Below are 11,533 nucleotides of genomic sequence, written 5' to 3' on the forward strand. Positions count from 1 at the left end.
CATATTGAACTTTGAAATATTTTTTCTGTTAGTGTATAATTTTTCTTCTGATGATCATAAACAGTCAAAACAACGCTATTTTTATACAGTTTTTGATAATGCCTTTGCTACAGGAACGCATTTTGAAAGTCTTCGGTGAAACCGGAAAAGCCTCTGGTAGTGTATCCAGTCAGGCCTAATTGTATTTTTATTTTATTTTAGAAGTTATCTGATGTAGTTTTGGCTTATAATGGAGCAGGGCCTTCACATAAAAGATGGGAATTAAACCAAGAACAACTAAAAGCTTCAAGGGAAAGTGAAAGACAACTGGGAAAACCCAAGTCAATCTCTGTTGGGCTTTCAACAGATGGAGACAATTATGGGATAGTAAAAAATTCAATGTATGTCTATTTCATTCATAAAATAACTTTACAATGCGCGATGTGGTTGTATGCCAGTAGCCTAGATTAAATGATGCCCCCCTTCCATTTAGCATTGAGGTTTTATTCCTTTTAGTCCGTGTTTGTGTCCTTGGGATCCATGAAATGTGCATTATAAATCTAAGTTATCATTTTGTTGGTATTAATGCTTTGGCTCGTGAGTCGTGACACAGTGACAGTGACAATAATACCAGGTTTAGCTCATGATATATCCAAAGTAGGCTAAGTTACTGTATGCACATTTGAAAGAGAACAAAGTATCTGTAACGTCTTATATTATTATAAATAAATGATTTTCTGTCTGAGCAAAATATTCATCGAGGCTGCATGACCGTCTGGTAACGCTATCTCAGTAATACAGTGGGCAGTGCAGTACCGTAAAGAAAAGACCTTTAAGATGGCAGGTCTGGTTAAAAACACCACTGCTTTTGTCCGAAGCAGCCGCTAGAATCAACACGAACTGACAGTTACATATGGCCACTTTAAATACTTAGTTGATTGACAGAACAGTTTTGATCGTTTCCAATTTCTAAAATGTGAGGATTTTTTGTCATTACATTACATTACAGTTCATTTTCTTGATGATACTTCCATTTTTTTAATTAAGTAACATTTTTCAATGCAGGACTTTTACTTACTTTTACTCTTACTATTTTTGCAGTTTGGTATTAGTACCTTTACTTAAACTGGTTATCTTATACTTTTTGGCTTTTCCCTTTTCCTTAAAAGTTATATCTTTTTTGTGCATGCCCAAAGTCCACCCAAAGGGACTTATCATCTCCCAAAAATCACAAAAAAAAACACACAAAACACTGTTCCCCAAATGCTCCAAACAGCTCTATTGTAGTCCAGCCTTGACGTGACAAACATGCGTCACTTTGTAACACGTTTTAATGCTCGCCTAGCGTGTAGAGTGAAGTGCTCTCTTACATTGCTTTGGAAAAATTCTACAAAAAAAATGTTTTACTCAACCGCTTTGGCACAATCGTTGACTGACTATTAAACTTTGTCCAACTACATGACTATTAATATGAACATTAGGTCAGTTGTTCACAAGACTAAAGTCATTATAAGTGCTTTGGCAGATGAAAATAGTTTGAATTAATTTGCAAATGCTCATTGTAAATCCCTACATGCAAAATAGAGCACCCAACAATTACAGTAACCTGTCACATAAAATAGCTACATGATAGTTATGTGGTATTGTTGTAAAATTTGTCGTATAATTTGACTTAGGCTAGTTGGGGAACAATGCAATATCCTCACAATTTGGAGCAACACTATATGCTGTCCAATTTAGCTGTCTGTAAAACTAAAAAACAATCAGTTCTCAAACCCATTTATACTGCAAGGGTAAGACTTATTTTAGAGCTGTGGATTATGGAGAATGCAAGAGACAGAGAGGCGCAAGAGGAAGGGTCATTTGAGTGTGGGAATTAGGATGAAGGCTAGAGAAAGAGGGGGAGATGACAGAGAGGAGACATTGGATGACCCATGCGGTTGATAAATTTGCATCATTTCTTTTTTCTTGCACATACATTTCCTGATAATTCATATACAACGTTTTTTTAGTAGATTTTTTACTACTACACTTTTACAACTTGTTGACTTTGTTTTGCAAGATATTGAGTTTTATTTGCAAGATCTCGCAAATCCAACAAACAGTAAGACTAACCTATCTAGCTAGTAGAGCGTTAGCTAGCATCTAGCCAGCTAGCATCTTGCTAGCTAGTATCTAACTAGATATTAGCTAGCAGCACGACATGATTACATCTCCTTGGTTGTCTAAATACATCCAATCTTGTTTGTCACAAAAACACAGAGCGGAGACAGGACATGACATATTACCAAGACGCAAGACAGGATTTGTGGATGTCCACCAGAAACAAGTGCTCCAAGTTGTTGAATGATTTGCAGCGATAACACCCAAAAAAAAGAGTGATCAGACAGAGGGCTTGTTTTTTTCCTTTTTCTCCTATCCCAGATTGTTTGTGTGTGGTAGCCAGAACTTACTCCACAGGGCTTTGGACATAGGTCCGACAAGGCCAGACTAGTGAGGAGCTGAAACATGCTGATACTCGGAGATGGAAGAAGAGTTCAAATATTGCACTCAAAATCATTCTGATGTAAAGGTTCAAAAGAAGTAGTATAAAGATACACTGAAAGTGCTCAAGATGTTGAATAATATACATTAAATTCTTACATTACAAATATAGCTGCATTAATGTTTTCATCACAACAATGTTGCAGCTTGTAAAGGTGGATCTCAAATCAATTATTTTAGATACAGCTATGGTGTCTTAGCCTGTAATAGGAATATTACATTTAGATTATTCATCAAAAATATAATAAACTAAGTAATTATTTTTCTACCACACCTCTCTCAATTAGCTCAAACATTGTAGTAAACGTTGAGGTGATGTAAGTGAGAAAACAAGCAGGGGGAACAACTAATATAGTCTTAGGGCATATACGTTTTTTGGGCTTGTAAACAACAGTGGCGTTTTTTGTGCAGTTGTTTTTTGTTTATTTGTCAGTTTGGCTAATTTTCTGTAACCAGTGTAGCGTTAAAACATGGTGGAATAAACCAACTAGCTCGCTAACAAGGCAGCCGTCCCATATATGTATTATAACAAGGTCATTCCTGAAAAACCATTGATGTATTTAGAAAAACAGTATACTTTTCATCGTTTGGGCTGTTTTTTACTACGACAATGTGCGCAACTGAAAAGTCCACACCATATTGGTCTATATGAAGAGGCTACAAGTGTCAGAGTTAAATAAATAGGACATTAACAGTCCTATTGCCCTCAGGTTAAATTTGACCCATTTACAACGTTTCTACATCAGAAATTTGGGTTTCTTTCAAAGAAATTGTCAAAGAAAAAAACAAGCGTGGATGGTTTAATACAACGCTCTTCACAAGTTCAATAAATGATCAGTTCAGTACTTTAACAAAGTGTTTGTGTTCAATTAAATTTTAAAAAATCTTAAAGAATGTTGAAAAAACATCAGGGAAAAAAGCAACAAAAACTCTGTAAAAAGTGACAAAAACGTCAGGAAAAATGTTGAGAAAGACTAGCAAAACGTTGACAAAAAGTTGCAGAGTTGACGGGAAGACAACACTAGGGATAAATATTTAATAGGGTATAAGCTGATCATTGCTCTAGTTCTAGCATCTGTTCAGTAAAAGTGAATCTTCTCTAAATGCATCTCTTCATGCCCAGAATGTTTCCATGTACTGCTTTTGTTGGCTGTAAACAATAGGCCCTCACGCACATGGACACACATGCACTTAAGTGATTTTTTTCTGTAAAGTCTTGCCATGTCTCCCCACACCATTAGCAACCTACCTATTCTGTGTTGTGGAGTGGCACTAAAGAATACTTAAGGTGGCCATTTTTCCAAACAGCACAGTGGGGAGGTAACAAAGGCGGCTGAGAATAGCAGGTTTAGTACTATCAACAGGTTTCAGCATGTGCAACAATCTAGAGCGAGTAATAGTGTTTTTATTATCCTTAATACAAATGTAATATTGGGATATCGGAACAATCACTTTCTCAATGAGTCATGTCAAGTCTTTCAAGAGGCATGTTTCCTTGAGGTGCAAAGATGGAATAGAAGTGTAATTTCAAACTATCAAAACCAAATCAAAAACATTGCGCAGAAGCTTGTTGCACAGTAAGAGTGGAACATCATGTGTGATATAGTTATCTTGGCAAACAAAGTGACTATCCCTCCAGGATTGTGCAGGCGTTTTTTTGAGATTGTTGCGGCCCAAAAGGCCGGATTTTGCAGGAGCTTTTGTATTTTTGTAGGGCCCTATGATTTCCGCGATGTGGAAAACACAGATAGAACCACGGAATCTACCCATGAAAATGGAATTTTCTTATACACGCTGAATCGCAAGGAATTAGCATACATTTTTGTTGACATTAACCATGTGTCCTTACGTTCACGTTGAGTTTCTGGGCAAAACGGTTGCAAAAAAATTAAGAAACACATTACATTGCAACGACGTTAGAGAGAATAATTGTTACAGCTTACATTGATGTTAAAATGTGTACAGGTTGATGGTCTGAAATGTTATGCTTTCACGGTACGTTTTGCTGGCAAATGAGAGATGTTCGAGCCAACGTATATGTTTTAAATTTACCAGTTCTCTCTCAGCGTCACAAATTGATGCAAAGTCTGGCACATGGGACTGCTGTGATTGGTTGAATTCACAGGAAACTCTGGTCAAATTTGAGGTAAAGTTGCGGTGATTGGTTAGAGCCAGGGAACTAGTTTTGGAGCAACAAATTCAAAACGTTCAAACGTTGTTTTAGTCATGCAACAGATAACTCAGATTGGGAAGATAATCCAACTAGCTGTCTGGATGTAACCTGCAGAGATCTGAGGTGCCGTTAACCATATTCCACCGGAGTTTAAAAATCCAACACAAAAAAAACGGAAGGTATTGGACATCCAGCTAAAAATAGTGAAATCCAGCAATTCCAATGAAGTTGGGATATTGTGTAAAACGTAAATGAAACCCAAATAAAACATAAAAACATAAGATTGGACAGTTAGTCTAGCTAGCTGTCTGGATTTACTCTGCAGAAATCTGAAGAGCAGTTAACCATAGTCCTCAGAAATTAACCAGAGGTTAAAATTCCAACACATAAAAAGGGTATGGAAACAGACATCCAGCCGTAAATGAGGGACATCCAGCAAAATTTCCGTTGGCACCTGAACAATCCTAGTATGGAACACTACCTACCATGGAGACTACCTCCAATGCCAATTTTTTTCTTCAAATTCTTTCTTTCTAAAATGTCTGTACATGAAAATTGTTAAAGTTAGGAAAAGATTGTGGCTGATAGCACATAAGTCATGCTGCAGGTTAGAACCTTAAAACATCTGGTTAAAGAGTAAGTTAACACTTCATGAAAATGTTGTTTTGCTGACCTTCAGTGACTTCTCATCTTGCTTTAGTAATGTCCGAATGTTTTCCAGGCAGTCAGTACACCATGGCACCAGACTTAACTGTGATTACAGTTCATGAACATTCATTGCAGGTCTTGCACTGGACACAAACTCTGGTCTCCTGATTGAAGGTCTGTTGCCCTACATGACTATCCACCACCCCTTCTCCACATGCTTAATTTACACATGAAGGGGACACTTTGGGGCGGCTGTGGCTCAGTGGTAGAGCGGTTGCCTCCAAATCGGAAGGTTGGTGGTTCGATCCCCGCCCTTGCAGCCATTGTCAAAGTGTCCTTGGGCAAGACACAGAACCCCAAGTTGCCCCCGGTGCTGCGCATCGGAGTGTGAATGTGTGTGAATGTTTATCTGATAAGCAGGTGGCACCTTGTACGGCAGCCCTGGCCACAGTGTATGAATGTGTGTGAATGGTGAATGTTTCCTGTAGATGTAAAAGCGCTTTGAGCAGTTGTTAAGACTGGAAAAGCTCTATATAAATACAGCACATTTACATTTACTTTGTGTACTAGCATTCTGTGTTGACATGGACATGAAACATGAGTTCAGAATCATACAATTTCAACACAGCTCATGATCTATCCTGCTACTACTCTGGCTTCATGATGGGCCACATGTCGGAGAGTAAGAGGGCAAAGTGGGTGAGAGAGATGCAGAGAGACTTTAGATGCTTAACCTCTCCCCTGCTAATGAGATTATAGCACATGCCAAGCATGTATGCCATTCTGATAGATGAGAAATGTTTTCTCCTAATAACCATAATAAACACCTTTACAGACAAATTGCATGTCTTCATTTGCTAATTTAATTCAAATGATGGCGAAAAAAGGTGTTTAATGTTCTGTAACAATAATTTTGAAATGCTTATTAAAAAAAGTCTGGTTAGTCTGGATTTCAGTTAAATTACTCTTTCATTTACAGCATGAAAAGGGATTCAGTGAATGTTGTTTTTCAGTGAAGGAAGTGTTCCCTGTGTCCCTGTTCTCCTCACTGTGTATTTTATTTCTTTCTTTCAGTCCCCTGCTCTCTGTGTCTCTCTCCTCGCTGTGGGAAATATGTGGTAGCGATGCGTCTCTTGCTGTCGTGCGTCCTGCTCGGTAACAAAGCGATGGTTTGAATGGGCTGACAGGTCGTGAAAATTTCATCAGCATGAGAAATGCCTGTTTTCCACTCAACTTTCTGTTTACTGCTATCAATAATTTGTGAACAACAAACAGCAGATGTCTCACCCCCTAACAAAGGCTCTGTGTGTGTGTGTGTGTGTGTGTCTGTGTGTACGTCTCGTGTGCCTCGATTTGCAAGTGGGCTTGTGTGCATGTGTTTCAGTGTATCTATTATCTATGTATTATCTGTGTGTGTGTGTGTGTGGGTGTGTGTGCGTGTCTGTCTATGGAGCAGATGTTCCTCACTGCTAGAAGAAGACAAGGATGGACCTTGAACACTGGAGCTAATTGTTAATTAATCCTTCTATTACCATGGAGAATATTGGGACAAAGACCACGCTGCCAGTAAAGAATAGAGTCATACTGCTGTAATATGAATGATGGGCAGAGGGCCACCTGGCGCCTTCACCATGTTCAAACTGGAATTACACTGTAAAAACACAAATTACCTCCGATTTTGACGTACTTCAACCTTAGTACACAGCACAGTACACTTTAGTCTACACAGTAATTGCAAAAACATGTTGAAGTTTAAAAATTTGTGCTTTGGGCTACATGCTGGTGTTAGCTTGCACATATGCTTACAGTGACATGAGAGAATGTCAAATCTTACTTACTAGCATCAAAGCTGTTGTGCCTAATATTTTGATATTAATTAACGCTGTTACATTCAAGTCAATGCCAAATGAGTTGCTACAAAGCCGATTAAGACTACCAGCTCCACACAACTATCTCTGTCTCAGTAATGCCATGTTCAGAGGATTGTGTCCGGAGACTTTCCCACGCAGAAACTCAAGTGAAGATAAACACCTCCTCTGAAGAGTCCATCATGTTCTTTTAATCGTCCCTTTCCTCCTTGGCCAGTAGCAACTGTGAGGAGGAGGGCTGGGGGGTGCTGCATGATCCAGGAAGGCTTGTATCATGTGGACGCGCAAACAGATTTGTTGTCTTAACTTAGAATTCCTCAGGGGGGAGACAGAAACTACGCACTATGGCTTTAAATGCAAAAAAGCATGAGGCAAGTACAAAAAACAAAATGCTGGACGAACACCAATGCTGTCCTGATGATAGCACTCAATTGAAGGGATCACTGATGATATCACAACGTATGAGGAAATCTGTCTGAAGTCAGGAAAAGGATGAAACTTCAGCCTCACTTCAGCCTGCAGTAGCACTGTAGTTGTAACTAAAACACCTACAGTACAAACATTTTTTTTTTTAACAATTTCACCTTTTTGACCAATTAAACGCATTCTGCATAGCTGGGAAGCAGACAATCTTGAGTTTTACTTCTACAAAAAAATTCTCAGAGGCAGTGCTGTTCTTCAAGCTGAAATCAGCTCATTGGTTAGGTTAAAGTTTAGTGGGTGTAGCATGTTAGAAAGGGAGCTCAATCGTACTGATACTGTACTGTGTGCAATTTAATAGCAATTATTACCTACGCTCTCCGTATTTGCAAGATTCGGAATTATTGAGATTTCTCTTGGCACAGCTCCCAGAAGTCTTACTACTTTCAGACAGGTTGGTCACATCTACGTTGTCAAGCTCAGTTGGAGGCTACGCAGTAACAATCAACCATCACCGGAAAGTGCTTCTAATAGGCCTCTGATGTCACGCAACAACTGAAGACCGAAGAATGCCCGATAGATACTACTAGACCAAGTCTCTGTGCAATCTCCAAAGGATTGTGGCTAAAACATGTTTTTCTTAAACCAAGGTTGACTTCATACAGACTTCAAATTTCTACAGGAGCAGACATTTTTGTTTATCAACCACGTAGCTCGTGGTCAGTCTACCTTGGATGGTTAAGACATTGGCTGATAATCAAAATCCTAATGCAGAAAGGGACTGTTCACCAGAAGTTCTGATTCCCTTCAGGAAGCAGGAAGTGTGACATAGGCCTATAGCCTTCAGTGATCTCTGTTGAAAACAACAGCGTCACATTGTCTATTTCTTACACTGTCTAAGCCTCTTCCCAACATCAACAAAGTTGTTCATTTCAACTGTCCCAGTAAGTCATGTCACAGTGTGACAATGAGCCAGCAATCACAATACCAGGAGCCATCATTAATCTGATTATGTACACATGTGTGTCCTACCTAATCAAATGCAGTCCAATTCAGTAGTCCTGCAATAAAACCTTATCAGACATGTTACAATTAGATGGTTGTTGTTGGCTGTTTTGGGGATAATCAGCACATCCCGTCACTGAACCTTGTGATTTATTTGCCAATTAGGCAACAAACTAGTAATTGAAATGTATCATGCGTGCATCCATTTTTGATCTGTTTTTACTGGTGTGGGCTACACCTGCTCCTGGGGGCTCTCTGGCCACACTGAGTGGGTTTGACTTAATGTCAACAGTGTAAACACTGCTGTGGAGTACGTAGAAACATCCGGTAACATTTCTCCAACTGATAAATATGTTTTTTTGTGCCATCATTGAGGCTTAAGTCAACCCATACTACATTGTGCCATCATTGAGGCTTAAGTCAACCCATGATACATTCCTGCATTGCAGCTCTGCTACTAAGACTTGTTTGCAGACCTAAAACACCAATGAGCCTAGAACCACTGTTAAACCAAAAAGGTTAAAAAGAAGTGCACAGTGCAGATCTAGTGAAAAGAACAACGCAGATGTTGTGTAGGTAAGAGTTTGTCTACTTAGAAAGACTAATCCATTGGTTGTGTCAATTGTGTTTGTGCTGATGCTGAAAGTACTGTGCAGTGTAAAGCTCCATTCCCTGACCTGTGACTTCCACACTGAGGTACAGGTGCTGATTACACAACATGTGGCCAGCTGTTGGCAGCACACACACACACACACACACACACACACACACACACACACACACACACACACACACACACACACACACACACACACACACACACACACACACATCTGTGTTTACTGCACACATCTATCTATGCACACAATACCACCTATGTACAGTGCAATCACACACACAAAGACACACACACACACACACACTCACACAACATGAGCTCTAGGTATCAAAGTAGGTACTGCTGAGTCCACTGACAGTCTAATAAATCTGATGTCAGAGGTCCTGATCTCTCCAGCAGGACAACGAGAAGCTGGAAGAATACCAAGAATGGGCAAAGGGAAAGAAAAAGCAAAGTTTTTTTTCCCCCCTCAACACTAGACAGAACACACTGTTTAATGTTATACATGTTTAAAACTACATTGTTGTATAATGGCCAGACTAAACCTGCTTGACCATAAAACAAACAAAGTTAGACTGACTGGCTTTTTTCTAAAGCATCACAAGGCATCATTATGACACTGTAGAAATGTATTTGACAATTTTTCATATTAAATTATAGATTAAGTTTTGCTCATTAGAAATTCTTCACACAACCACCTCGATGTTATGGTAATAATGATAATCAGCAATATACCAATATCACATAAACACACACACAGGCACAGGGAGCTAAATGCATGTAATTACTAACATGATATAATGTCCATGCTTGTGTGTGATGATTGCACTGTAAGACAACTGTTTCCTTCCCTTGTAATGGCTTGAGAATTTACAATTGCAATATACTAACTTTTGCTTTATCACAATGTAGTAGTATTTTGTTTGTGTAGTATACTACTGTATATGCAAGTACAATAAACTTTAAAGCTATTATGCGATAATTTTGCTTATTCTTTTAACATTTGGTAACTTCTTAGCATCAAAAAAGACAACCATTAGCAGTGCACCCACCCCGCACCTCTTCCAGGGACACTAAGATGAATAGGCTGAATCTATCACTAATACCCCTTTCCATTGGTAAAAAACTAGGGTTGGGGAAGCCCTAGTTATTATCGTTATTATCGTTATAATTGCTTTAACTAATTAATAATTAACGCAGACAATTTTTTTATTGCGCATTAACGCAGTTTTTATTAATTCTTTATTATTGTAAAAGTTTGTTGCTTACAGGCTTTGTAAATACTGCAAAGTTGAATTTTCTTATCACCGGAGTACCTCCAGTCTGAAATGTCACCTTGACAGTAGATGCCAGCAAATCATTCAACGACACACACAGTGAAGTGAGGCTTCAGCAGGCTACTAAAGATGCAGCGTGTGGGTAAGTTTAGATAAACAAAGGCAAGCTAACAGGGTACAAGCGGCCGAAATGGGTTTCCTCAGGAGGGTGGCTGGCGTCTCCCTTAGAGATAGGGTGAGAAGCTCAGTCATCCGAGAGGAGCTCGGAGTAGAGCCGCTGCTCCTTCGCGTCGAAAGGAGCCAGTTGAGGTGGTTCGGGCATCTGGTAAGGATGCCTCCTGGGCGCCTCCCTAGGGAGGTGTTCCAGGCACGTCCAGCTGGGAGGAGGCCTCGGGGAAGACCCAGGACTAGGTGGCGAGATTATATCTCCAACCTGGCCTGGGAACGCCTCGGGATCCCCCAGTCGGAGCTGGTTGATCTGGCTCGGGAAAGGGAAGTTTGGGGTCCCCTGCTGGAGCTGCTGCCCCCGCGACCCGATACCGGATAAGCGGTCGAAGATGGATGGAAGCTAACAGATGCCATAGCGACGTGGATAGCTTCAGACTGCAGGCCCATTAGGGTGGTGGAGGACATCGGTCTGAGAATAGCAGCACCGACGGCAGTGCATTATACTGATGAAAAGTGGGCGCTGCATTCACATGCTCTGATTAGACTGAAAACAGAGGAGAGTCATTATGCTGAAACATGCGCGGGACACTTTATTGAAGTTTCACGGCAGTGGAATGTGTCAAATAAAGTCACCGCAGTTAGCACAGATAATACGAACAGATACGAAATCTGATCCCTGCTGCGAGCCTTCTGCCTTTTGATCATGTCCCCTGCTATGCGCACGGTCTCCAGCGTTCTGTCACAGTGTCTCTGCTTAACGTTCGTTACGTAGGTAACGTCAGATTATATGAGTATAGGCGTAGCCCTCTAAGGGCTACGCTATTGGGTTTAT

General features: G+C 40.0%; 1 long non-coding RNA gene across 1 annotated transcript in view; it reads left to right on the top strand.

Moving 5' to 3' along the window:
- The first annotated feature begins 378 nt into the window (after nucleotides 1–378).
- The window catches only part of LOC117951068, a 20,268-nt gene continuing 9,113 nt past the window's right edge, over nucleotides 379–11,533 (top strand). The window contains exon 1 of the long non-coding RNA XR_004658047.1: nucleotides 379–506. This is a non-coding gene — a long non-coding RNA (uncharacterized LOC117951068). The remainder of the gene's footprint in view (nucleotides 507–11,533) is intronic.

Source organism: Etheostoma cragini, chromosome 9 (genome assembly GCF_013103735.1).
Source record: "Etheostoma cragini isolate CJK2018 chromosome 9, CSU_Ecrag_1.0, whole genome shotgun sequence".
Taxonomy (NCBI): domain Eukaryota; kingdom Metazoa; phylum Chordata; class Actinopteri; order Perciformes; family Percidae; genus Etheostoma; species Etheostoma cragini.